Source organism: Equus asinus, chromosome 22, assembly GCF_041296235.1.
Source record: "Equus asinus isolate D_3611 breed Donkey chromosome 22, EquAss-T2T_v2, whole genome shotgun sequence".
NCBI classification, from domain to species: Eukaryota; Metazoa; Chordata; class Mammalia; order Perissodactyla; family Equidae; genus Equus; species Equus asinus.
In genome coordinates, this window is record NC_091811.1 from 64,999,523 (window position 1) to 65,026,418 (window position 26,896).

The 26,896-nt window shown below is 38.9% G+C and overlaps 1 long non-coding RNA gene across 1 annotated transcript; it reads right to left on the reverse strand.

Annotated features, from left to right (window-relative positions):
- Positions 1 to 26,896, reverse strand: LOC123279768 (uncharacterized). The gene is made up of 4 exons (XR_011496926.1): positions 26,812 to 26,896; positions 4,139 to 4,242; positions 3,436 to 3,608; positions 1 to 2,153 (listed from the first exon to the last, which is right to left on the reverse strand). It is a non-coding gene; the product is annotated as an uncharacterized lncRNA (long non-coding RNA).

The following is a 26,896-nucleotide window of genomic DNA, read 5'->3' on the forward strand; positions in this document are numbered from 1 at the left end:
CAAAGATTTCATTAGTTTTTATTTCAGTGAATATTCATTTATATAATGTATTCGTATACAGTGGGCAACCTTTAAAGCACTTTAGCCTTGTCATGCCAACCGTCTCCCAGCTAAAGACAGTAATTTCACAACACCAGAGACAGTTTCTTTTACTCCAGAAAGTGTGGTTTTAATTGAAGATTTTTTTTCCCCTTCAAGATCGCTCAAATCCCTATGGCTCTTGGTGCAAGGACGCCCTCTACAGGTTGTTCTAATCAAATGCTAATTGAGTAGTATCTTTCATGAAATTTACTGTTTCGTAGAGAAAAAGAGGGACGAAATTTTCTCCTAATTCAACTTCCTCTGAATGAGGTTTTTCCGCAGTAATTGAATTTGGTGTTGATAATAATGGTAATACATCTTGCTGTAAGGATTTTTCCTTTCCAGAATGGTTGGTCTCTGTTCACTTTTCCCCAGCAGTGGACACTCAGAAAAATTATATTTTATGATCTAGAAAAATGTTACTTAAAAAATGTTGGATTTGAGCTCTTCTGTTTTTTAAAGGGAAAGAAGAAATATATGTTATGTTGTACACCAGTCAGCGACTTTCAAGAATAACAGTGTGTATTTTTGGAGGTGGGAAGGTCCATGTAGGAGTTGAATCAGGCTTGACTCTCCCTTCTGTTGTTAAGGAGCAAAGTGGCTTTTTCATTTAGAATTGTCATGTTTTTAAATTCCTCTACTCAAATAAAAATGTAACAATATTTATTTGCACATGTTAAAAATTCGGAAATAATCTGCTAGGAGCTATTACACATCAACTTCCTTTAGTTTGAAAATTCTACCATTTATTTTCCAGTCCATTATCCTTCCTTTCCTTGTATAATTCATTCTCATCAATTACATTTGCAGGTAGCTTCATTTATTTGTTCATTAACTCATTCAGTCATTCAACAAAGATTTATTAAACACCTACTTTGTGCAAGACGCTGTCCTAGAAACTACAGGAAAGACAGAGGCAGTGAAAAACATCACAAAATTCCATGTGAGACAAAACATGCTCGCAGCCCTTGAAGACCATTGGAGCTATTACAATCAGTAAGACAAGTACCCAAGTAACCATAATACAAGGCAGAATATGGTGATGGTCGACAAGACAGAAGGACTGGAAATTCAAAGAAGAAATCTCATAGCTGGGGTTCTGAAAGTTTTTTAGTTATTCTTTCATTCAAAAAACATTGACTAAGTGTCTTATGTGTGCACTCTACAAGCACAGGGGATAGAACGGCAGGTGGAAAGACAGCCTCTGCTCTTGAACTCTCAGTCTAACAGGGGAGAGTGTTAAGAATGAACAATAGAGAGGGATGAATGCCACGATGGGGACATGCACAGAGTATTTTGGGACTTGAAGGAAAGTCCCCGAATGCAGACTGGGTTCTAGGAAGATTTCCTAGGGTCCAGGGCACTTGAGCAAGCAGTCTTGAAGGTTAAAGAGGAATTGAACATGCAAGGGAGGCAGACAAGGGACGTCCAGCACAGAGAGAAGCAATAGCCAAGAACAAAGAGATGAGAGAAAGAATGGTGCTAGCCAGGATCCGCAGGTGCTGACCTGCAAGGTGATGAGCCTGGAGTCGGGAAGCTCGGGAGCAGCTGGACGAGGCCAAAAAGGTAGGAAGGAGTTGGTTATGGAAGATTGTGCTGAGAAGAATCCCAAATAATTTATGGAGAGACACTGTCCTCCAGGAAGTGGAGCATCACCCCCATTGCGTAAGTGTGGGCTGTGCATGACGACTTCCCGTCATAGCGTTCAGTATGGAAAGAGGGGGGAGAGAGTAACTTTACAGTGGAGAGACCCAACAAACATTACCTCACTTCGGTGATCAAGGTCGACATCAACAGTGATAAGGCACGTTGACAGCATGTACCCTTGATATCACATGATGAGGATGGCACCTTACCTCTGTGGACGTCTCCTGAAAACCCATAACCTGTGTCTAATCATGAGAAAAAGAGCAGGAAAAAAACAGTTGAGGGACCTTCTACCAAATACCTGACCAGTAATCTTCAAAACTGCCAAGGTCATCAAAACAAGGAAAGTCTGAGGAACTGTCACAGCCAAGAGGAGCCTAAGGACACATGACATCTAAATGTAATGGGATATCCTGGAGGAGATCCTGGAACAGATAAAAACCAAGGAAATCTGAATAAGCTGTTAATAATGACTCATTAATTGTGACAAATATGCCATGCTGATGTAAAATGATAATAATAGGGAAAGCTGGGTGTGGGGTATATGGCAACTCTCGGCACTATCTTTGCCATTTTTCTGTAAATCTAAAACTGTTCTAAAAATAAAGTTTATTTTTAAAAATAAAAAGTAAAGACTTAGCTACATACAAAAACATTCAGCTGTTGGCATTTGAAAATCGGAAGATTTCTCGTAAAAATTTGGATTTCTAGCTTCTCAGGGCTTTTTCTGGCTTCTCGTGGCTTTTTCGAGGAAAATTTAGGGATCTGACAATATTCTTTCCTTACAAGGAGCTGTGTGTGAGTGGTGAGTGGTGAGTGCAAGCAGTGGAATGGGCAGTGTTGTGAGCAACGGTGTGAGTGGTGGTGCGAGTAGTGGCAGTCATTCAAAGAGGGCTACTGCTCCTCACTTCTTGCGGTTACAACACTCTTCTACCCAGCCTGCTTCACTCATTCACTTGACTTGCTGGGCTTCTGTGGGCTTCTGAGTTTGCTCCTCGTGGAGGAGAGGCCCTGGGTCAGCGAGGGGGAAGGTGCTTGAGGGGGCTGGAGCCAACCCTCATCCTGAAGTGTGGTTGTGTGGGAACAAGGGCAAAGCCTGCCGTAGAGGGGGATCTCATCAGTGCCGGGCCAGCTGCCTTTCTACTGGCCACTTGGCCTCATGGTCTCAGCCGGAGTTACCTTGGGGACTACAGGTGTTGGGACTGAGACTGGGGCACGTCAGCCACACCCTGAGCTGAGTTTGGAGAAGGAGAACAGGCAGTCTGTAGCATGCTGGTGTGGGAAGGGAGCCCCGAGATGGTATGTGGACAGAGCAGGTTGCAAAGCATTATTTTTAATGTGGTCCTGTTTCTAAAAAACAAACAAGCTATAGAGAGAAATTACATGTATATAAAACTTTGCATAGAAAATGTCTACAAGGTTACATACCAAAATATTTCCAGGGGCTATCCATGGGGAGTGGGGCTAGGACTAAGGAATGGTTTTCACTTTATGTCCAAATATTTCCTGATTTTTTTTAAAAAAGAGCAGATGCTCTTGTAATTAAAAAACATTTTGAAGAAGAGAGAAAGGTCGTTTCTTTCCTGCTTCAGTCAGTTTCTCCCAAAGTAGGCAGCTGTCACCACCCTGGGCCAGCACTTCTTGCCATGCGGCTTGCATACGTTATCACTTAAGATCTGTACATCACAACACATGACAGCTCATTACCGAGGCTCAGCACAGCGTGAGTGTTCCTCATGTTCCCAGCCACACTCTTGCTCTTCCCTCCTCTCATGATGGCATTGTCAGGCGACCTGGCATATCTTGTCTTCCACAAACCATATCCATCATTTTCTGTTCATCCATGCAGTTTCATCTCAATGACATCGAACAGAGCTATACTTTTTTTATGATAGGGGAGAAAAGGGAAAACAATTTTATTGCTCAATATTAGAGGAATGGAAAACAAATTAAAATACTTTCATAGGATGAAATATTATTGAACTATTAAAATTGATGTTCTGACATGTATTCAACCATGAAACTATCATCACAATCAAAATAATGTATATTATCCATCACTCCCAAAAGTTTAATGAATCATACACTTCAAATACATGCAGTTTATTATATGTCAACTGTATTTCATCAAATTTGTTTAAAAATTTTTTCAAGAAATAAAAAACGTGGTTTTATCCAGACACAAAAAGCACTAACCATAAAAGAAAAAATTGGTAAATTGGACTATATTAAAGTCAGGAACTTTTTTTATTAAAAGATAACATTGAGAATGAAAAGATAAGCCATAGAGAGGGAGAAGATCCTTGGGTGCATGGGACTCATCCTAAATCTATAATTTCTCCAAATCCATGAGAAAAAGGACAAACAATCCAGTAGAAAAGTGGGCAAGAGGCTTCAGGAAAGAGCATACCTAGGCGGTGAGTTAACACACGAAAACCGACTCAACTTCATTCGCCATCAGAGAAACGCGAATTAAAACCACGGTGAGAAAGCACTTCACACCCATCAGAACGGCTAAAATGAAAAAAGAAAGAATATATAAAGTCGGTGAGGGTGTCAAGCATATACTGCTGGCAAAAATGTAAATTGCTACAATCATTTTGGAAAAACATTTGGAACTACCTACCAAGGCTCAGCTCAGCGATTCCGCTCCTAGGGCAAAGCCTAGCAAAACAATGTGTGTCATCCAAAGACATGTTTATAAAAGCACGATCTATCTTGGCCCCCAAATGGAAACAACCCAAATTTCTATTGACTGTGGAATGACTTAATACATTATTATTTATATAAAAGGGGCTTTAGGGTGCTTGTAATGTTTTGTTTCTTGATCTGGATGTCAGCCACACAGGAACGATTATTTTGTGAAAATTCATTAAGTTGCAAACTTATGATTTATGCACTTTTCTACATGTGTTATATTTTAATAAAACACTTACTAAAGATTATTATATCATATAAAAAACAAAATCATACAAGATCTAGTGGAACACACAGGTGAATGTATTTTTAAGGTTAGAATGGGGAAGACGTTACTAAGACATTTGAAAACTATAAAAGAAAAGATAAAAATTTGACCTGAAAAAAGTGTTTTAAATAGCTATGTAGCAATTAAAATAAAAATAGCTACACCATGAACAAAATGCTGGGGAAGATATCTGCAAACATATGACAGACAAAGGGATAATTTCATTAATTTCCAAAATGCTTAGGAGACAGGAACCAGCCTAATGAGACAGGGTCATCTGCAAGGCCCATGGCCCAGCAAGACAAGGCCCCTAACCAAGTGGCAAGCTAGGAGAACCAGATTGAGGCCACCAAGATCCACATTCTGCAGCCTCTGGACTTTCCTGGACTTCCGCATGTGCCCTAGCACCCAGAAGTCCACTGAAGGTGACCTTAGCCCCATTAGCATAGTAAAAATTACACCCAGGGGTGGAGAGCTAGCCTGCTAATGATACATGTGTCGTATGTAGTAGCATGCTACTTGACAGTGCAAGCACAACCTCACCTCCACATGCCATGACAAGCCCTCCTCCCCAGCCTATGCCTAAGAAAAGCACCACAATCCCATTACCTAAGCCAGTCACCTGCCCCTTTCCTTTCCACACTGGCTCCCTTGTGCCTCTCCTGTGCACAAGCTAATCAACTTTTACTTTTCTACTCCTGTTTGTTTTCTGTCTTGATTTCAATCCTGGGGGGCAATAAGAACCGAACGTTCCAGTAACATTCTGGCGACTATGAAGGGATGGGACTGGACAGAATGGGACTTTCTTGAGTCCCAGTTGAAGATTGAACTGGCTGACATGGGACTGGCCTGGCTGCCCAGATGAGGACATAAGCGGCCACAGCCAAACCTTTGTTTCAGACTCCAGTGTTCGCTAAGTCAGGGCAAGGCCTGGGAGCTGATGCTCTCCAGTCCAAGCAACTTTCTTAAAGTCTGCCTCTTTTCCTTCTCTCTCGCTCTCTCTTTCTCTCTCATTCTCTTTAGGAGAATCTTCTCTCCTCTGGTTTCAGGAGCACCGTGAGCCCCTGGGTCAGTCATTAGTCTGACAATCTGGTTTTTCTGGCCTTGGAGAGTTTGCTTTCCATCCTGGGAGCTCTCTGGAATGCTGTTTTGTCTCCCGTCAAGAACCTGTTGAGTATTTTAGGCACCTACTGAGTTAGTTACGGGGACAGGAGATCTGTAATTTATTCTGTGAACTGTCCTGCCCGGGAACTGTTGTTTGTGTGGCTTTATCTTGAAAACCCTTGGGAAGAGGCCGTGAGGGCAAGGCCTGACCACCTCATTCCCTTCTTTGTTTCGTTTGTCACCTCCTCTGCTGTCACCAAGTCAAGGTTAAGTTCAGGCTGGACCTGAGCAGAACCTGGACCTTCTGTAAAACTGAAAACTTGAGAAAACTTTCTGCCAGGGACTTAACTCTCAACCCGAGTGTTGGGAGTCCCAGCCTCTGGCCCACACCAGGCCTTTGCCTCTTGCCTCCCTGGCTTGCCTTGTGCTGGCTCAACAACTAAGTGCTTGGACTGAGTGAGACTTGACTAAATCTTATAACTATGTTTCTGCCTGCATTTGGGCTCTGCACCCTTCTCCAGGTCTGCTGTCAGTTGGACACCAGCTTTACTGTCACGGGGAACACCCCAAGCATCCCCGGAGACTCACCCCTTGGGAGCGTTTTAAGTAACTGGAAACACTTTCAATTGGATGGGTTATGCCCCAGAAACTCCATCTTGGAGAAAACTTGAGCGGTTTCTCTGTGCCTTTATGATGTAGTCAGACAGGTAGATCGATCTGTAATGTCATTTGAGTTACAGCCCAATTTCTGAGGAATCAAGAGCAATTGTCCTTAGAAATTCTTGCAGTTCTCATCAAGATGGCGGCGTAAGCAGACTCTGAACTCATCTCTTCCCATGAACACAACCAGGTTACAACTATTTTTGGAAAAATTACCCCGGATTGAAAACTAAAAACTGGATAAAAAGAACCCCCACAACAAGAGACAGTCCTGACTTAGGCAGAAGAGGCAGAAATTCCTGCTGGAGAGGAAAAAAGCCACCTTTGGGAGCAGCGGAGCTTCTCAGCTGGCCAGGTGGGAGCCGCCCTAGGTACGCAGCCCTCCCTGGAGGAGTGAGGTCTGGAGTGGGGGCGATACTGCTATAACCATCCTTCAGACTCAGCCCAACTGAGACGGGGGTCTTACTGTCTGGCTTTGCTGGCTATTAATTGCAGCGAGGACACCCCCAGAAAAGCTGTCGGCCGAAAGCCGAAAAGATCCGGGTCTTAAAGGGCCCACGCACAAACTCACTCATTGCAGCAATCTAAAATCACCAGAGAAAGGCTGACTGTCCTTTGGTGAAACGAGGCTCACCTGGTGGGCTCTAGAGGCATCTTGGTGAGAGGAGGGACCTCTTCGGAGACTGAGACATTGGTGGGGGCCATTGTTCTGAACTGATCCAGGCATGCTGACACAGACCCCGGTGGGCGCCATTGAGGTTCATCCCTTGGCCTGTTAGCCCAGGGGTCTGCCATGCCAACTAGAGCACAGATTTAATCCAGTTCAGCCAGGGCAGGCAAACCGCCCTAGGGACTGGCCCCACCTAACAGCAAGCTCTCAAGCTACTTTTCAGCCTGCATTGACTGGGTGCCTTTATCCTCTACAGGCAGGTGAGTGTGTCCACCTCTGTGGGGCAGGGCCTGGGTGAGGACCAGGTGAACTGTAGGGGGCACTGGTGGAGAGGTGGGGGCCTCTGCAGTGTAGCATCAGTGTGTGCTCCATGGGGTTGAGAAGTCTGCATGGACCAGGACTGTGTTGACAGTGTGTGTGGTCCCGTGAGGGGTGAGGCTTATCAGCGGCAGAAGACCTGTGCTTCACAAATAGCCATAAAAAGGATCAGCCCTGCATTCCAAAGCCTGAAACAGTTGAGTGCTCTCCTGCCTAGGGCCAGCCCCACTCAGCTGCCCTCCTAAGAGAACTGACAACAGCCTTGTAGGCCTGAAGCCTAAAGCAACTGTAAGCCACTAAGCCTAGTAACCAGCTACACTGGGTTCCAACCCAGTTAAGAGGAAAACTGCAATAGGAGTGTGCTGATAGACTTTGCAGCCTATGGTGCTGAGGATCCCCAAACCGGATATACAAACAGCTGGCCAGGGAAGGAAAGACTAGACTCTCTGGGTACCTGCAGTGGGAACAACCCTGCCACAGCGGAAAGACACAAGTAGACCACAAAGGGGTCACTCCTGGATCTTCTAGACTGGTGACGAGATGGAAGCACACTTCTGGGTCTCATCAGTCACCTCACACATAAGGCTCCTTCTCCAAGATCAGGAGACATAGCCGACTCACCTACTACAAAGAAAATAGCACAGAGAAAGAGGCATAATGAGGAGGCAAAGGAATACTTTCCAAGCAAGGGAACAGGACAAAACCCCAGAAAAAGGACTAAATGAAACAGAAACAAGCAACCTACTCAACAAAGAGTTCAAACAAAATATCATGAGGATGCTCACAGATATTGGGAGAAGAATGGATGAACACAGTGAGCTCATCAACAAAGAACTGGAAGATATAAAAAAAAATCAGAAATGAAGAATACAATACTTGAAATGAGCAATTCACTAGAGGGACTCAACAGCAGAGTAGAGGAAGCAGAAGAACGGATCAGCGAGCTAGACGAAAGACTAGAGGAAATCTCCCAAGCTGAACAGAAAAGAGGAAAAAGAATTAGACAGAATGAGAACAGTGTAAGGGAGCTCTGGGACAATATCAAGAGTGCTAACATTCGGATTATAGGGGTCCTAGAAGGAGAAGAGAGACACAAAGGGGCAGAAAATTTATTAGTCGAAATAATAGAGGAAAATTTTCCTAACCTGAGGAAGGAAACAGACATCCAAGTTCAGGAAGCACAGAGAGCTCCAAACAAGATAAGCCCAAAGAGGCCCACACCAAGACATATTATAATTAAAATGTCCAAAATTAAAGATAAAGAGAGAATCCTAAAAGCAGCAAGAGAAAGGCCACAAGTGACATACAAAGGGAAGTGCATCAGACTATCAGCGGACTTCTCAGCCGAGACCCTACAGGCATGAAGAGAATGGCATGACGTATTTAAAGTGCTAAAAGGAAAAAACCTACAGACAAGAATACTCTATCCATCAAGGTTGTCATTCAGATAGGAAGGAGAGATAAAGAGCTTCCCAGACAAGCAAAAATTAAAGGAGTTTATCACCAAAAAACCAGAAATGCTAAAGGGACTTATTTAAGTGGGAAAGCAATGACCACAAATAGAGATTAAAAAAAAAAAATTATCAAAAAACAAAACAACAAAAATAACCAGGCAATAAAATCACTTGTAAAGGTAAAAATATAGTAAAGGTAGCAGATCAACTACCTGTGAAGATAATATGAAGGTTAAAAGACAAATGTGCTAAAATCACCTATTTCAATGATAAGAGGGTAATGGATAGACACACACTAAACAAGAGACTATCTGTGATTTCAAAAACATAAAATGTGGGAGGAGGGGAGTGAAAAAGTAGAGCTTTTAGAAAGAGGTCAAGCTAAAGAGTCTATCAACTCGATATAGACTGTTATATACATAGAATATTAAATAGGATCCTCATGGTAATCACAAATCAGAAACCTATAATAAGCAAGAAAAAAAAGTAAGACAAAAGAAATCAAACATATTACTAAAGAGCCATTAAACCACAGGGGAAGAGAGCAATAAAAAAAGAAAGGAACAGAGAAGAACCACTAAGACACCCAGAAAAAAAAGTAACAAAATGACAATAAATGCATATTTATGAATAGCTACTTTAAATGTCAATGGACTAAATGCTCCAATCAAATGCCATAGGGTGGCCAATTGGATAAAAAAACAAGACCCAGGTATATGCTGCATACAAGAGACACACTTCAGACCTAAAGACACTCACAAACTGAAAGTAAAAGGATGGAAAAAGATATTCCATGCAAATAGCAAAGAAAAGAAAGCAGGGGTAGTAGTACTTATATCAGACAAAATAGACTTTAAAACAAAAACTGCAACAAGAGACAAAGACGGGCACTACATAATGATAAAGGGAACAATCCAACAAGAAAATATAACACTTGTAAATATCTATGCACCCAACATAGGAGCACCTAAATATATAAAGCAATTATTAACAGACATAAAAGGAGAAATAGACAGTAACACAATAATAGTTGGGGACTTTAATACTCCACTTACACCAATGGATAAGGTTATCATTCAGATAGGAAGGAGAGATAAAGAACTCCCCAGACAAGCAAAAATTAAAGGAGTTTGTCACCAAAAAAACCACTTCTACAAGAAATGCTAAAGGGACTTATTTAAGTGGGAAAGCAATGACCACAAATAGATAGATGGATCTATACACCAATGGATAGATCATCCAAACAGAAGATCAATAAGGAAACACTGGCCTTAAAGGACACATTAGACCTGAATGGACTTAGTAGATATGTACAGAACATTCCATCCAAAAACCACAGAGTACACATTCTTTTCAAATGCACATGGAACATTCTCCAGGATTGATCACATATTAGGCCACAAAACAAGTCTCAATAAATTTAAGAAGATCAAAATAATACCATGCATCTTTTCTGACCACAAAGCTATGAAACTAGGAATCAACCACAGGAAGAAAATCAGAAAAAACACAAAAATATGGAGATTAAACAAAATGCTACCGAACAATGATTGCGTCAATGAAGAAATCAAAAAAATTCCTGGAGACAAATGAAAATGTAAACACGACATGCCAAAATCTGTGGGATACAGCAAAAGCAGTTCTACGAGGGAAGTTTATAGCAATTCAGGCCTACCTCAACAAAGAAGAAAAATCCCAAATAGACAATCTAAAAGTGCATCTAAAGGTACTGGAAAAAGAACAACAAACAAAGCCCAAAATCAGCAGAAGGAAGGACATAATAAAAATCAGAGCAGAAATAAACGAAATAGAGACTAAAAAAACATAGAAAAAATTAATGAAACCAAGAGCTGGTTCTTTGAAAAGATAAACAAAATTGACAAACCCTTAGCTGGACTCACCAAGAAAAAAGGGAGAGAAGGCTCAAATAAATAAAATCAGAAATGAAAGAGGAGAGATTACAATGGACACCTCAGAAATACAAAAGATAATAAGAGAATACTATGAAAAGCTATACACCAACAAATTGGATAATCTAGAAGAAATGGATAAATTCTTAGAAACATACAACCTTCGAAAACTGGACCAAGAAGAACTAGAAAATTTGAATAGACCGGTCACCAGTAAGGAGATCGAAACAGCAATCAAAAACCTCCCAAAAAATAAAAGTCCAGGACCAGATGGCTTCCCTGGTGAATTCCACCAAACATTCAAAGAAGACTTAATACCTATCCTTCTCAAACTCTTCCAAACAATTGAAGAGGAGGGGAGGCTTCCTAACTCCTTCTACAAAGCAAACATTATCCTGATACTGAATCCAGACAAGGAAAACACAAAAAAAGAAAATTACAGGCCAATATCACTGATGAACATCGATGCAAAAATCTTCAACAAAATACTAGCAAATCAAATACAACAATACATTAAAAAGATCATACATCATGATCAAGTGGGTTTCATTCCAGGGATGCAGGGATGGTTCAACATCTGCAAATATATCAAGGTGATACGCCACATTCACAAAATGAAGAATAAAAATCACACGATCATCTCAATAGATGCAGAGAAATCATTTGACAAGATACAGCATCCATTTTGTGATAAAAACTCTAAATAAAATGGGTATAGAAGGAAAATACCTCAACATAATAAAGGCCATATATGACAAACCTACAGCAAATATCATTCTCAATGGAGAAAAACTGAAAGCTATCTCTCCAAGAACAGGAACCAAACAAGGATGCCCACTGTCACCACTCTTATTCAACATAGCATTGGAAGTCCTAGCCAGACCAATCAGGCAAGAAAAAGAAATAAAAGGGATCCACATCAGAAAAGAAGAAGTGAAACTGTCACTCTTTGCAGATGGCATGGTTTTATGTCTAGAAAACCCTAAAGAATCCACTAAAAAACTGTAAGAAATGATAAAGGAATACAGTCAAGTCGCGGGATACAAAATCAACGTACAAAAATTGGTTACGTTTCTATACACTAACAACAAAGTAGCAGAAAGAGAAATTAAGAATACAATCCCATTTACAATTGCAACAAAAAGAATAAAATACCTAGGAATAAACTTAATCAAAGAGGTGAAAGATCTGCACACCGAAAACTATAAAACATTGTTGAAAAAGAAATCGAAGAAGACACAAAGAAAAGGAAAGATATTCTGTGCTCTTGAACTGGAAGAATTAACATCGTTAAAATGTCCATACTTCCTAAAGCAATCTATAGATTCAATGCAATCCCTATCAAAGTTCCAACAACATTTTTCACAGAAATAGAACAAAGAATTCTAAAATTTATATGGAACAACAAAAGACCCCCAAATAGGCAAAGGATTCCTGAGAAAAAAGAACAAAGCTAGAGGTATCACACTCCCTTATTTCAAAATATACTACAAAGCCATAGTAACCAAAACAGCATGGTACTGGCACAAAAACAGACACACAGATCAATGGAACAGAATTGAGAGCCCGGAAATAAACCCACACATTTATGGACAGCTAATATTCGACAAGGGAGCCAAGAGCATACAATGGAGAAAGGAGAGTCTCTTCAATAAATGGTGTTGGGAAAACTGGACAGCCACATGAAAAAGAATGAAAGTAGGCCATTACCTTACACCATGCACAAAAATAAACTCAGAATGGATTAAAGACTTGAATGTAAGACCCGAAACCATGAAACTTCTGGAACAAAACATAGGCAGTACGCTCTTTGACATTGGCCTTAGCAGTGTATTTTCAAGTACCATGTCTGACCGGGCAAGGGAAACAAAAGAAAAAAGAAACAAATGGGACTATATCAAACTAAAACTCTTCTGCACAGCAAAGGAAACCATCAACAAAATGAAAAGACAACCTAACAATTGGGAAAAGATATTTGCAAACCATATATCTTATAAAGGGTTAATATCCAAAATATACAAAGAACTCATACAGCTCAACAACAAAAAACCAACAATCCAACTACAAAATGGGCAATGGATCTGAACAGAGATTTCTCCAAAGAAGATATACGGATGGCCATCAGGCATATGAAAAAATGTTCAACATCATTAGCTATTAGAGAAATGCAAATCAAAACTACAATGAGGTATCACCTCACTCCGGTCAGAATGGCTATACTTAACAAGACAGGAAACAACAAATGTTGGAGAGGATGTGGAGAGAAGGGAACCCTTGTACACTTCTGGTGGCAGTGCAAACTGGTGCAGCCAGTATGGAAAGCAGTATGGAGTATCCTCAGAAAATTAAGAATAGATCTACCATATGATCCAGCTATCCCACTGCTGGGTATTTATCCAAAGAACTTGAAAACGCAAAGGCATAAAGATACTTGCACCCCTATGTTCATTGCAGTATTATTTACAATAGCCAAGACTTGGAAGCAACCTAGGTGCCCATCAAGGGACGAATGGATAAAGAAGATGCGGTATTTATACACAATGGAATACTACTCAGCCATAAGAAATGATGAAATCTGGCCATTTGTGATGACATGGATGGACCTTGAAAGTATTACGCTAAGTGAAATAAGTCAGAGGGAGAAAGTCAAATACCATATGATCTCACTCATAAGTAGAAGATAAAAACAATGACAAACAAACACACAGCATTGGAGATTGGATTGGTGGTTACCATAGAGGAAAGGGGGAGGGCAAAAGGGGTGATTAGGCTCACATGTGAGGGGATGGACTATAATTAGTTTTGGGTGGTAAACACAATGTAATCTACACAGAATTCAAAGTGTATTATGATGTACATCCGAAAGCTATATAATGTTATAATCCAATGTTACTGCAATTTGAAAATTTTTTTAAAATAATAATAACAAAAAGAAATTCTTGCAAGACTGGAAATGCGGCTCTAGAGGCAGTTCAGGTTCCACCCATTTCTTTTATCTCAAAGAGCTTGCAAACCCTCTAGGGAATATCTAGCCCATCACTAATTCCTAACACTAAAGAAAAAAATGGAAAGAGAAAAAAATGGTCATAAGAGCTCCCTTACCAAAAATCTAGCAGCTTGACTGTCTTCTCCACAAATATTAGTAAAAAGGCTTAAAACAAAATTTGGATTCATAACTAGGGAGCTTTGTATTACTGTACTTGATTCACGGCAGTAATTTTAAAACAATAGGTGTGGAGACTCTGTGTTTGTGTCTATATGTATGTTATATATATGTGATATTTCACCTCTTGATGGTATGGCCAAAATTAAGAGCTCTGTGTAATTGGCTTAAAAGTAAGTGCTCACATAAATTCTAAGAATAGAAACTAACCCAAATGTCTTTTAAGTTAACGTGATGTAAATTAATCTTTGGTAAATGAAAGCTTATTTATATTTGTTGGTTTGATTAAAATTAAAATGGACACGTCCTCAGAGTTATCAGCACTGGCTGTGATGAAGGCATGAAGCCTTTATTCTATGCTTATTGGTCAAATAAGCTGATGTTATCTCTATTGCAAAACTGGTTAGCAGAAATAATAACTTAAAATAATGGCTAATTTTGTCTAATGTCTCATGAAGTTTTGTAGGCAATCTAAATAAATCTTGGGAATAGGTGAACTAAATAGATGTGTAAAAGATGTAAGTGTTGGGTGAACTTTTTAACAATAACTATGTTTTATGGCATGTGTATTTAAGATAACTTCCAAAATCTTTCTGGTAACTTGAAACTTTGAAGTTTTGCTAGGTGAAGTTAAATGATAAAAACTCATTGAATATCTGGGTCATTTTTCAAATAAGATAAAATACTGAAACATTACTGCTATACATGTCTAAATTTATCTACTTTTAGCTTCTTATTACAAAGAAACTGAAAGATGTTTGCGTCTATTAGTAAACATGTCTTGTATTTTTATTAAGATTGTACTATGCAGTAGCATGTTTCTAAAAATTATGAAAAGTATTCATAAATTTGCCAAATCACAGAGTGCTAATATAAAAGACAGTTCATAATTGCTTAGTTTTTTAGTTTTCACTGAGGTCTATAGGGGTTAAAAATTCTAGGGGCTGGCCCCTAGGCCAAGTGGTTAAGTTCGCGTGCTCCGCTGCAGGCGGCCCAGTGTTTCGTTGGTTCGAATCCTGGGCACGGACATGGCACTGCTCATCAAACCACGCTGAGGCGGCGTCCCACATGCCACAACTAGAAGGACCCACAACGAAGAATATACAACTATGTACTGGGGGGCTTTGGGGAGAAAAAGGGAAAAAATAAAATCTGTAAAAAAAAAAAATTCTAATTAATACAAGTAAACAAGTTGTTACAAAAATAATATATAATAATATAATAACATAATATTATAAAATGATATAATAAAAAATAAGCTGTTGCAAAAATTATAATTTGGTTTTCTTTCTCTTAAAAGGGATAATTTTCTTAAACTCTTCGTCTGCTCTTTTTTTTTTAAGATTTTATTTTTTCCTTTTTCTCCCCAAAGCCCCCCAGTACATAGTTGTATATTCTTCGTTGTGGGTCCTTCTAGTTGTGGCATGTGGGACGCCACCCCAGCGTGGTCTGATGAGCAGTGCCATGTCCGTGCCCAGGATTCGAACCAACGAAACACTGGGCCGCCTGCAGCGGAGTGCGCAAACTCAACGACTCGGCCACGGGGGCAGCACCTCTTTGTCTGCTCTTGATAAAGAGGTTATAAAAGACTTTTCTTTCTTTTTGAGTAAGTTTATCTGAAAGACAGAAGATCTATGTTCTATTAAAATAATTTCCTATGTTCAGAAGACTGAGGTCTCTTAATTAAGGTTTTTTGGACTATTTTAACTCTGTTTGCCCTTGACTGTTTCTGTTGTCACTTTGATCGAATGAATACCTGAGCGTTGTTTCATAGTGAGTTGTTTCCTATTTGAACATGTGTTTTAAAACCTTTTGATATTTTTGACAAGCTTCTCCCTCAAAAAATATTCAAATCCTGAATAAAGGCTTTCTTTTGACCTGGAAGAGGGAAGAAAATGTCTCTGAGAATTTTCAGAGGGCCCCTGGAACTTCTCAGAGAAATTTGTTCTCTCTCTCTTCCTATAAGGAGGAATATATTAAACTTATTAGGCTTATTAGGTGTGTTAAATCACATGGGAAGCATTGCCAAATAAGGGGTGATAAACCTTCATAGGTGGTATTATGTGGATAAATGTTATTGATATAAATATTTTAAAATTATATAATATTCCTAAAATTCTGATCTGTCCTGGTGGTCAGTTATAATTCTAGTTATTATCTTGAACTGTTGTGTGTCACAGAAAAACCCAATGTTCCAGGAACACTTATATTTACCAGTAAGTATGTCATCTAGTAAGAAAATGGACAGGAATATAGATTTCTGTTTCACAGAAATAGGAATAGAAAAGGCTAAAAGGTGCTTAACTCCATTCATACTGAAAGAGATGCAAACAAACAATGAGATAGTTTTGGTTTTTTGGGGGGTTTTTTGGTTTTTTTTTTTGAGGAAGATTAGCCCTGAGCTAACATCCACTGTTAATCTTCCTCTTTTTGCTGAGGAAGACTGGCCCTGAGCTAACATCCATGCCCATCTTCCTCTGCTTTACACGTGGGATGCCTGCCACAGCATGGCTTGCCAAGTGGTGTCACGTCTGCACCCGGGATCCGAACCGGCAAACCCAGGCCGCCAAAGCAGAACGTGCGCACTTCACCGCTGTGCCACCGGGCCGGCCCTGAAATAGTTTTGTTTTATTGACTGTCCAAAATATAAAATATTGATAAATATGAAATTAGATAAATTAAAAGTTTCTTAAAAAGGAAGGAAATTCTGATACCTGCTAAATATGGATGTACCTTGAAGACATTATGCTCAGTGAAATAAGCTAGTTACAAAAAGACAAATATGGTACGATTCCACTTACATCAGGTGCCAAGAATAGGCAAATTCATAGAGACAGCATGTAGAATAGTGGTTGCCAGGAGGGGAGGGAGAATGAGGAGCTAGCGTTTAATGGGTACAGAGTTTCGGCTTGAGATGATGAAAAATACTGGCGGTGGAGACTGGCCACGATTTACTACCATATGCAATACGCACTTAGTGCAATCTTAAAAATGTTGATAATAGCTAGCTCAAGTTTTTATCTTCTCCTCTTACTTTTCCTTCCTTCTTTCTTTTTGCTTGTTTTCATTTTACTTACTTATTGTTATTTTCTAACATTTCTATAACAAAAATGTGACAAATATTTATTGAAAATTATTGTTAAAATAGATAGGGATTCTTGTGGAAGGAATGAAGGACACTAACCTCTTGTGAGCAACCTTCTATAGGTGAAGGCATTGGTTTTATTAATTTACTCCTCACAAAAGTCACATCAGGGAGTCATTATGCGTGTTTACACCGGAGGCTCAATGAGGTTAGGTGTCTTGCGCAAGGTCATGTAGCTAATACTCCCCAGAGCCAAGGAACAACCTCAGGCAAGCTTAACTCCAAGTCTGCAGCCAGGTCAGCACACGATACGGCTTAGGACTGTGGTCTTTCAAATTATTAAAGAGTCAGGTCCCAATTAAATCTCTAGTTAAAATTCCTCCCAGACAGTGTGGAGAAACATCGGCTGACGAGAGATATAAGAGATGGTGTCAGGAAGGAAGGCCTTGAGATCTGAAGGAAGGGCTGGGAGTTTGACTCGGAGGGGGACTGGCAGGGTGGGCTCATCCAGGAATGTAACTTCCTCAGACAAGAGACAGAGGAGCTGAAAAAGAACTGAGAATACAAATGTGTTGTTTCAATAGCAACGGCAAAATTCATGTGAAAGCACTTTATGAACTGCGAAGCTCCACTAATGGCTGGTATTTTATTAATTCTGGTAGCAGCGATCTGAATAGCTGAGACTCAAGGCCTGGGTATGGCGCTGCTTGCTCACCTGTAGATCTGAGACTGTCCTCAGGGCAGAGGAGTGGGAGGGTTTCCTCGTTGTGATCACTGATCTCCAGCGTCTCCAGAGCATTATGAACCTTCCTCCCTTGATTCTTCTCTCTGACTTATCTGCTAATCTGAGTTCTAGTCCTTCACAGGGAGAGTTACCACAGACACAGGCACCCTAGACACAGACACCTGAAGCAATGGAAAATTCCATGGGTAACAGAAGTACTATGAAGGAGCTTTATTCAGAATAAGCCTCCAAAAAGCGGCAGGACAAATTTGACCTATGGCTTCAATGAGGTCATTTCACCAAGAGCAGGAGCGGGCACTCCATTTCACCTGTCCTTTTCACGGCCTTGTTTTGGCGTCAATAGGAATGCAACTGCTACCACCACAAAGTGACTCCTTCCTTCCCTGAGTCTTTGTCTGGTGATGCTGAGGGATGGCAAAGGGCTGAGGGGTGGAGTGAAGACATCTAGTTTGTACATCACCTGGGAAACGAATATTTTGAAAGGGTGAGAGTTTGTAAACTTTCTAGAAAAAAACTTAGGTGAACATTTGGCTATCTTTCTAAAGAAAAACACCAAACATATATATGATATATACCATATATCTGTACCAAAGATACATATATGAAGATATAAATACATATGTATCTTTACCTTTATATGGTTTCTGTATACATATAGACACATACTGTATTTCTATATATGTATCTATATAGCTACAACTATATCTATATGCTCACTGATATAAGAAATGACATTAAAAGGTAAAAGATACCCCAAGGGGAAAATGTTGGGTTAAAATCCCTAATATAAGGCAGTTCTTGCCAAAATTTAAAAAAAAGAGAGATGAATATCTCAATAGAAAAATGGGCAAAGCTACAGGTAATTGACATACACATACAAATAAATGAAAAACTACGGCCATTTAACATTTTAAAAGATATCCAACATCCCTGATAATTATAGAAATGCAAATAACAATGACATATTTTACTTTCATTAGCACAAAGATGAAAACGATTGACAGCATTTCTGTTGTTGAGAGTAGGAGTTGCTGTAGTCTTTCCAGAGAGCGATATAGCATCTTTACCAACATTTTAGAAAGGCATACTCTTTAACTAGAATGTTTACTTCTGAGAATTTATGAAATAACTAGATATGCATAAAACATATATGAACAAGAATGTTACTGACAGACTTTACAGTATTAAAGAATTAGAAACAATGCTTATCGAAATTGAACAAGTGAGCATGCAATGAAATGTCATCATGCAAGTTAAAATTGTGTCCAGTGGAATCCATTGACATAAAAAGAAGTCCTCCTTATTTTAAATGAAAAAAGAGGTACAAAACAGCATGGATGATCATGGTATAATCTACAGTATGGTTTAAAATATGTCCATGAATGTTAACATATTTGCTGTATATCTGGACACTACTTATGTTAACAGTGATTAACTTCAGATGGTTAAGTTGCTCCACATTTTCATTTTCTTCTTTATATTGTTTGGTTATATTATCTAAATTTCTTACAATAAACGTGTATTAATAAGAAAAAGTAGTAAAGTTATTTCTCTTTGTTTGAAAAATACTTAATGGTTTTTTTTTTCAAGCAAAGAAATGGAATCAAAATATCATGCTCCCCCCGCCCCCATGAATGATGACTGTCTTGGAGTCTGCAATAGCATTATTAAGGTTAGTTATCAACAAGCTTGATAAAATCAACTTTTACAAAAACCTCTCTCATTTTTGCAAGAATACCGGGGAATTTTAATGCTATTTGGAGCCTTGTTTACAACATATTTATAGTCTCCAAAAAAATCTCTCCTTCTCTTTAGGCTTTTAGTACCACTTGGGAAGCAACGTAGAGTAATGGGAAGGGGGAAGTAATGGGAAGACAGCCTCCCCCTTGCCCCCTCCTCACTCCCCCTCCCTTCCCCTTGCCCCACCAATTGAGTATATTTTTGAGGACACTGTTTGATTAGCTACTTCAACTCAGATTCAGTTTAAGGAATACTTCTGGCTTTACAGTGTCTGAAATATAATAGGTGCTTTGAGTATATGTTTAAGTGTACATTGAAAGACAATGCAATATTTGGATCTAAATGGCTATGGTTGTCTCCCTCTTGTAAGTTACTAGCTTCTTCCAAGTTGCTACAGGCAGTCTCAAAAATTTACATTTAACTCAGGTTGTTCAAATGGCCTGAATGCCTTGGACATTTATCACTCATTTATATGAAGCCATAAAACTTATTCCCGAGAGGAAACTTTGCTCTGCTGTTTGGACACGGCAATAAAAACTTCACCATTAATGGGCTATAGGGCATAAGTTTAGCTTCATTATCTGTGCAACCCCAGCAGCATCAACTAGATTGCAGAAAGCACTGTGACTCTAAAACTCTTCCCATAAGCAAAAAGAAATTATAATTTAAAAACTTTTACCAAGGATTTTATAAGATATACTGTTGAAGTTACCTTACTGATAACTGATAACCAAAATAAGAGTTAATGATGATCACTCTGGCTTTTTTTCCTGAAGGCATTTTCCTGACTATGGAGTCGGGAAAGAGAATCCAAGTAGAGCAAGGTAGACTATGAGGACACAGAGATTGGGGAGTCTGAGGCAGCTGGAATTCGTGTAGCAAAGGATGTAGAGGAGAAATTATTTTTTTAAAAAAAGAAAAGAGCTCAAGAAGTCTTCATAGAAGTCCCCTTGAGTCTGTTTCTGAATACTAAGCTGAAATTCATAGGAGGAAACTTCACAAGGCTGGTTAAAGAATTACTGGGAAGCTATAAACTGAAAAATTACCAGAGCTCATGCAGAGCAGGGAGACATTTGCGCTCCAACCAACTAAACTAGAGAGACCTTGTTGAACACCTGAGGCACTTGGTAGAAACCCCAGGAGGATAATCCTTTAATGGTAGGATTAAATCCTTAACTAGCTCTAGAGTAAAGCCTAGCCTATCTCCACCCTAACAAAGCTTAAAAACAAGATTCAAAAGGATCAAGTCAATCTACAAGGAAGTTAACTTCAGAACAAGATGCAACACTCTTCAAAGAAAAACTTAAACATCCAGACATTTAAAACCTAAAATTCATATTGTCCAGCATCCAATAAAAAATTGCTAGGTATAGGAAGAAGCAGGAAAAGGTAATACATAAACTAGAAGACAAATGAATCAGTAGAAAAAGATCAAGAAATGATGGAATTCACAGATAAGGACTTTTAAGCACCTACATTAAATATGCTCATGGGTTTAAAGAAAACATGAATATGATGAGGAGAGAGATGGAAGCTATAAAAAGGATACAATTGGAACGTTTACACTGCAAAGTGCACTATCTGAAATGAAAAATTCACTGAATGGGCTTAAGAGTAGATTAGATACTACAGAAGAAAAGATCAATATATTTGAAGACATAGCATCAGAAATTATCTAAACTGAAGCACAGAGAAGAAAAAAAGACTGAATAAAATAGAGCCTCAGTGATCTGTAGAACAAGCAAATTTACATATGTGTAATTGGAGTTCCAGAAAGAGAAAGAAAGAAGGAAGAAAAAAATATTTGAAAAAAGAATGTCTGAAATTTTTCCAAATTAGATGAAACTATAAACTCATAGATCCAAGAAGCTCAACAAATCCCAAGAAAGATAAACACAAAGAATATTACACCAAAGCACATCTTAATCAAATTGCTGAAAACAAGTGATAAAGACAAAAATCTTTAAAGCTGGCAGAGAATAAAAGACAGTACTTACAGAGGAATAAGCTTAAGACTTCTCTTTAGACACAATTCAAGCTAGAAGAAAATGGGTTTCATAGTGCTAAAAGAAAAAAAGTCAACCTGGAATTCCATATTCATTGAAAATGTCCTTCAACAAAACAAAATGAAATAAAAACCTTTTAAACAGAAGTGGAAAAAATTTGTCACTGAAAGACGTGCATTACAAGAAATATGAAAGGAAGATTACACTAGATAGAAATCAGAAGAGTTAAATATGTAGATAAATATAAAATAATCTTTTCTCTTTTTAAAATTTCCTTAAAAATAATTGACTCTTTAAAGCAAAAACAGTAACAAGGTATTGTGAAGCTTATAAAATGTAAAAGTTAAAGGTGTGACAATGATAGCATGAAGCATGAGAGGGAGGAAACAGGAGTATACGTTACAAGAGTCTTCGTTATATGTGAAATGGTACAATATTATTTGAAGGTAGACTGTGCTAAGTTAAGATGGATGCTGTAAATCCTAGAAAAAATACCAAAACAAAGAGGTACAGCTAATAAATTAGTAACAGAGATAAAATAGAATATTAAAAAATACTTAACGTACAAGATGGGAAAAAAAGAACATGGAACAGATGTAACAAATAGAAAACAAACAGAAAAATTGTAGACAATGCTAGCCGTTTCTTTAATTACATTAACTGTAAATGTCTAAATACCCCATTTAAATAGCAGATATTGCCAAATTAGATTTAAAAAAGGAAGACTCGATGCTATCTACAAAAAAAGGTATTTTAAATAGGAAGACTCAGATAGATTAAAAGGATGGAAAAAATATATACCAAGCCAACGCTATTCATAAGAAAGCTGGAGAGGCTTTATTAATATCAGAGAAAATTGACTTCAGGACAAGGAATATTAGCAGAGATAATTGTCGAAGCTGGGTAATAGATATATGACAGTTTGTTATACTATTCTCTCTACTTTTGTATGTGCTTGACATTTTTCATAACAAAATACTAAAAATTGAAAGAGGAGAAATATATGTTAAAGAAAAGGTTTTATTTTTTCTGTGTAGATTGAATATACCCATCACTTGTTTCAGCTACCTATTTTGAAACAAAAATAGCTTTTTCTGTGGGTTTGCATTACCAGCCTCATACCATAGAGATCTACTCTTTCCTTTTTCTAATACTCTAATTTCTTTTATAATGATTATAATACTACGTTTTTGAAATAATGATATCTAGAAGTACTAGAGAAGGTTAATAATTCCCATGGTGAATATAGATATTAGGCTCTGGAAAGCTGTGGGTGGATTTCAGTTTTATTGAGTTTCCAGAGTTACTACATAATTGAAACACTGCACATATTACAATTCACATTTTATAGCTATTTTTTCAAATACTCCAGAAGAGAAAAGAATGTTTTCCACTATTAACAGAATATTTTTCTTTTTTCTTTTTTTTGCAAAAAATAAAAGCAATTTGACAACTGCCAGATTGAAATTGGCATATATTTTACATGACAATAAAATATTTCACAGGGAATTGCTATAATGGCATCTAGCCCAGAACAGAAAAGATTTAGTCATCTAACTTCCATCCTCTCTATTGTTATTTATCACCCTTACAAGAGTTTCATACAGTTTATCACAAATAGGTATTACTTCCACCCTCAGAGAAGGTTTTGTAGATAAGCCTCTAGCCATTATTTTCATATTCAGAAGTCAGAAAAATGTGTCTATATATATTCTTCTCTAATTCACTTCAGTCAATAAATTTCCATCGGAAACTGAAAGATAATATTAAACGGAATTTTACCAGATATACCATATTAAGCATATAGAATTTGTGTTATAAATTTGATATCTGATTTTTTATGGAACTATGCAAAGCACTTACACATTGTAATACACTAACGTTTATTTAGCAACTATCATGCGCCACTTACTTTCATGAACACTAACACAGTTGCATTTGTTTTAATTTATACTCTGTTTCAATAGAGATTTTAAAGTGGTTTAAAAGATACATCGAATATAAGTGGATGGCATATGTTTTCAAGCCAGGGAGTCTCTTAAAGTCTAAATCAAAACAGATAATTCATTCCCTTCCCTCTCAGTTGCTTACATTGCTCACGTCGGTCACAGTTCCAGCTCAAGCCCTGTGTGTCTACCTTCCCTCTCCCTGAAATGTTTTTCTCCCAGACAGCTACAAGGCTTGCTCCCTCACCTCCTTCAGGTCTTCGCTCAATTCTTCTTCGCAGTGAGGGTTCCCTGCCCCATATTTAAAACCATACCCTCCCCCACCCTGTTCTGATGCTCCCCACCTCCCTTCCTGCTTTATTTTGATCTGTAGCATTTATTGTCATATCTTTCACTTTTGCACTTAATCCTCTCTTTCATCTCCTCATCTCCACACTCCCTAAAACTAAGTTCTTGAGCCAGGATTTGTCTGTTCTGTTCACTGCTCTATCCCAAGGACCTAGGACAGTGCCTGGCACTTATTTGGCACTCTATGTGTATTCGTTGAATCAATTAAGAGCAACCCCCCCAAAACTCCCCTAAAAAACCCTATATGAGAAACCCTATATATTAGATATTTCACAGTTAATCTTTACCAAACACTAGGAAATAAATATTTGTAATGTTTTTCCCAGCTTCCCTCCTTTTTTTTTTTTTTTTTTGAGGAAGATTAGCCCTGAGCTAACTACTGCCAATCTTCCTCTTTTTGCTCAGGAAGACTGGCCCTGAGCTAACATCCATGCCCATATTCCTCCACTTTTTTATATGTGGGACGCCTACCACAGCACGGCTTTTGCCAAGCATTGCCATGTCCGCACCCGGGATCGAACCAACGAACCCCAGGCCACCGAAAAGCAGAATGTACTAATCTAACTGCTGCACCACCAGGCTGCCCCCCCCCCCCCAGCTTCCCTCCTTTTAAGGTCACTCTCCTCCAACATGGTATGGAAGAGACACTTCTCTGGACCTCTATGCATTTGGCTCCTCATTGCCACCTGAAATTCCAAATCTACTGCCATTCCCACATGATGCTCTCATCTCCACACGAATACCAGGAAGAAGTGAATGTGGGGTGGCCTCACTCCCAACTGCTGGCTCTTTATTCCCCACTCACACACTAAGGCTCATAGAAGTTAAATTACTCATATAAGATCATAGAGCCAAGGTCTGAACTCATGTCTTACTCTACCATACTCTCCTTTCAGACTATAAAGTGCATCTATAAACATACATTTGCCAACACATACATAACACAGGGAATCTAAGTTCTCAATGAGCTCGTATTTGTTGAGAAAAAAGAAATACATGAACTTATGATTTTATTTTTGATTAAAAAAATATGACAAAGATGATTGGAACTATGTTTTCCCCTTGACCTTGAAAGCAAAGATGATGTCCTGTTTTTGTTTATATTCCCAACACTAAGCACAGTGGTGGGGAGTGAAAAAGTAAATATTCAGGGCTAACCTCATGGCCGAGTGGTTAAGTTCACACGCTCTGCTGCGGCGGCCCAGGGTTTCACCAGTTCGAATCCTGGGCGCGGACGTGGCACCGCTCATCAGGCCATGCTGAGGCGGCATCCCATATGCCACAACTAGAAGGACCCACAACTAAAAATACACAACTATGTACTGGGGAGGCTTTGGGAGAAAAAGGAAAAATAAAATCTTTAAAAAAAAAAGAAAAGAAAAGAAAAAGTAAACATTCATCCCCATGAATAGGAATTTACTTCTTAAATCATGAATATGGGAATACAAAGCACTCCTCTAAAATGAGGTTTTACCCTTTGTGTGTGATGCAAGTTGGAAGTTGCCATAAGTATAAGAGGTATTGTGATATTTGGCAGATATTTAGCTTCACAAATAAATTAGCTGTAGATATTCAAAACAGTTCGTGGGATTCAGCCAAATGGTAAGTCTGGAGTAAAACAGACTATAAAGATGGGAAATTTGGTTACAGACACTGCTCTTTGGGCTGTGGAGAAAATCATCAGAGTCAACAAGCTAGTTTAAGATTCTGTAGGTGATTTAAAAAAGAAAGGGGATGATATAATGGTCCTTGGACAAAAAGTCATGTCAACCTGGAAATAATGCCTGGAAAATACCTGTTGAAGGAGAGGAAGGGCAGTGTGCCCAGGTGGGGTTCTATACCAGACCATGCTGGCAGGAGGCTAGAATGGGGTGGTAGGAGCTGCGGTAGGCAGAATAATGGTCCCTGAAGATGTCCACGTCCTAATGCCCAGAACCTGTGGAGACGTCACCCTATATGGCAAAAAGGACTTTGCAGGTGTGATGAAGTTGAGGAACCTGAGATGGTGAGACTATCCTGGATTATCCAGGTGGGCCCAAGTGAAAGAGGGAAACAGGAGAGTCAGAGTTAGAGAAGGAGACGTGACAACAGAAGCAGAGATTCCAGTGACATGCTTTGAAGACAGGAAAGGCCCACAGGCCAAGGAACACAGGCAGCCGCTAGGAGCTGGAAGAGGCCAGCAAACGGTCTCTCTTCTCGAGCCTCTAGGTGGAGCACAGCCCTGCTGACACGCTGATTTTAATCCAGCAAGACTCATTTTGGACTAGTGACTCCTAGAACTTTAGGGTAATAAACTTATATTGTTTTAAGCCACTAACTGTGAGAAAATTTGTTACAGCCATGATAGGAAACTGATACAGAAGCCCAGTTATCAGTCATTATCTCGGTCCAAAGAAATAATTTTTAAAGAGGAAAAGGCTAACCAAGCAAAAGAATACATCACAAAGAATAAGATTAATAAATTTGACTGTGTAAAATTTCCATATGTCCAAAGTAAAAGACAAATGACAAACTGAGAAAAATACCTGTGACGAATGTGACAGAGAGAGAAGAAATCATCTTAGTACTAAAAAAGAGCTTTATCAAATTAGAAGAAAATAGCACCCTGAGAAAGGTGGGCAGAGGACGGAAATAGATACTACCAGGAAGAATGCAAACGGGAATAAACATACGTTTAAAAAATCATCTCATTTTAAATGAAGAAATGCAAATGCAAACAAAACTGAGACAGCATTCTTAATTTACGAAACGGCAACAAACGTTTCTTCCTTAAATCACATTCAAAGTCAGCAAGAATTCCACCAGACTGTCAGTCTTAGGTAACATGGTGAAAGCATTTTATTATGAGTTCTTTATGAAAAACATTCGCTAATATGTATTAAAAAGTGTTCACAATCTGATCCAGTGACTCTTATGTTTTTAAGGGATTGGGCTGGTGGCGTCTTTCTGCCCTCCACAGCACACCTCACCTGGCTCCTTCTCCACGTCGTTTATGGGTTAGATCCGGGGGCTCCCTTGGTGTCTAGTGTCTAGTTGAATTTAGCCAATGGGGCA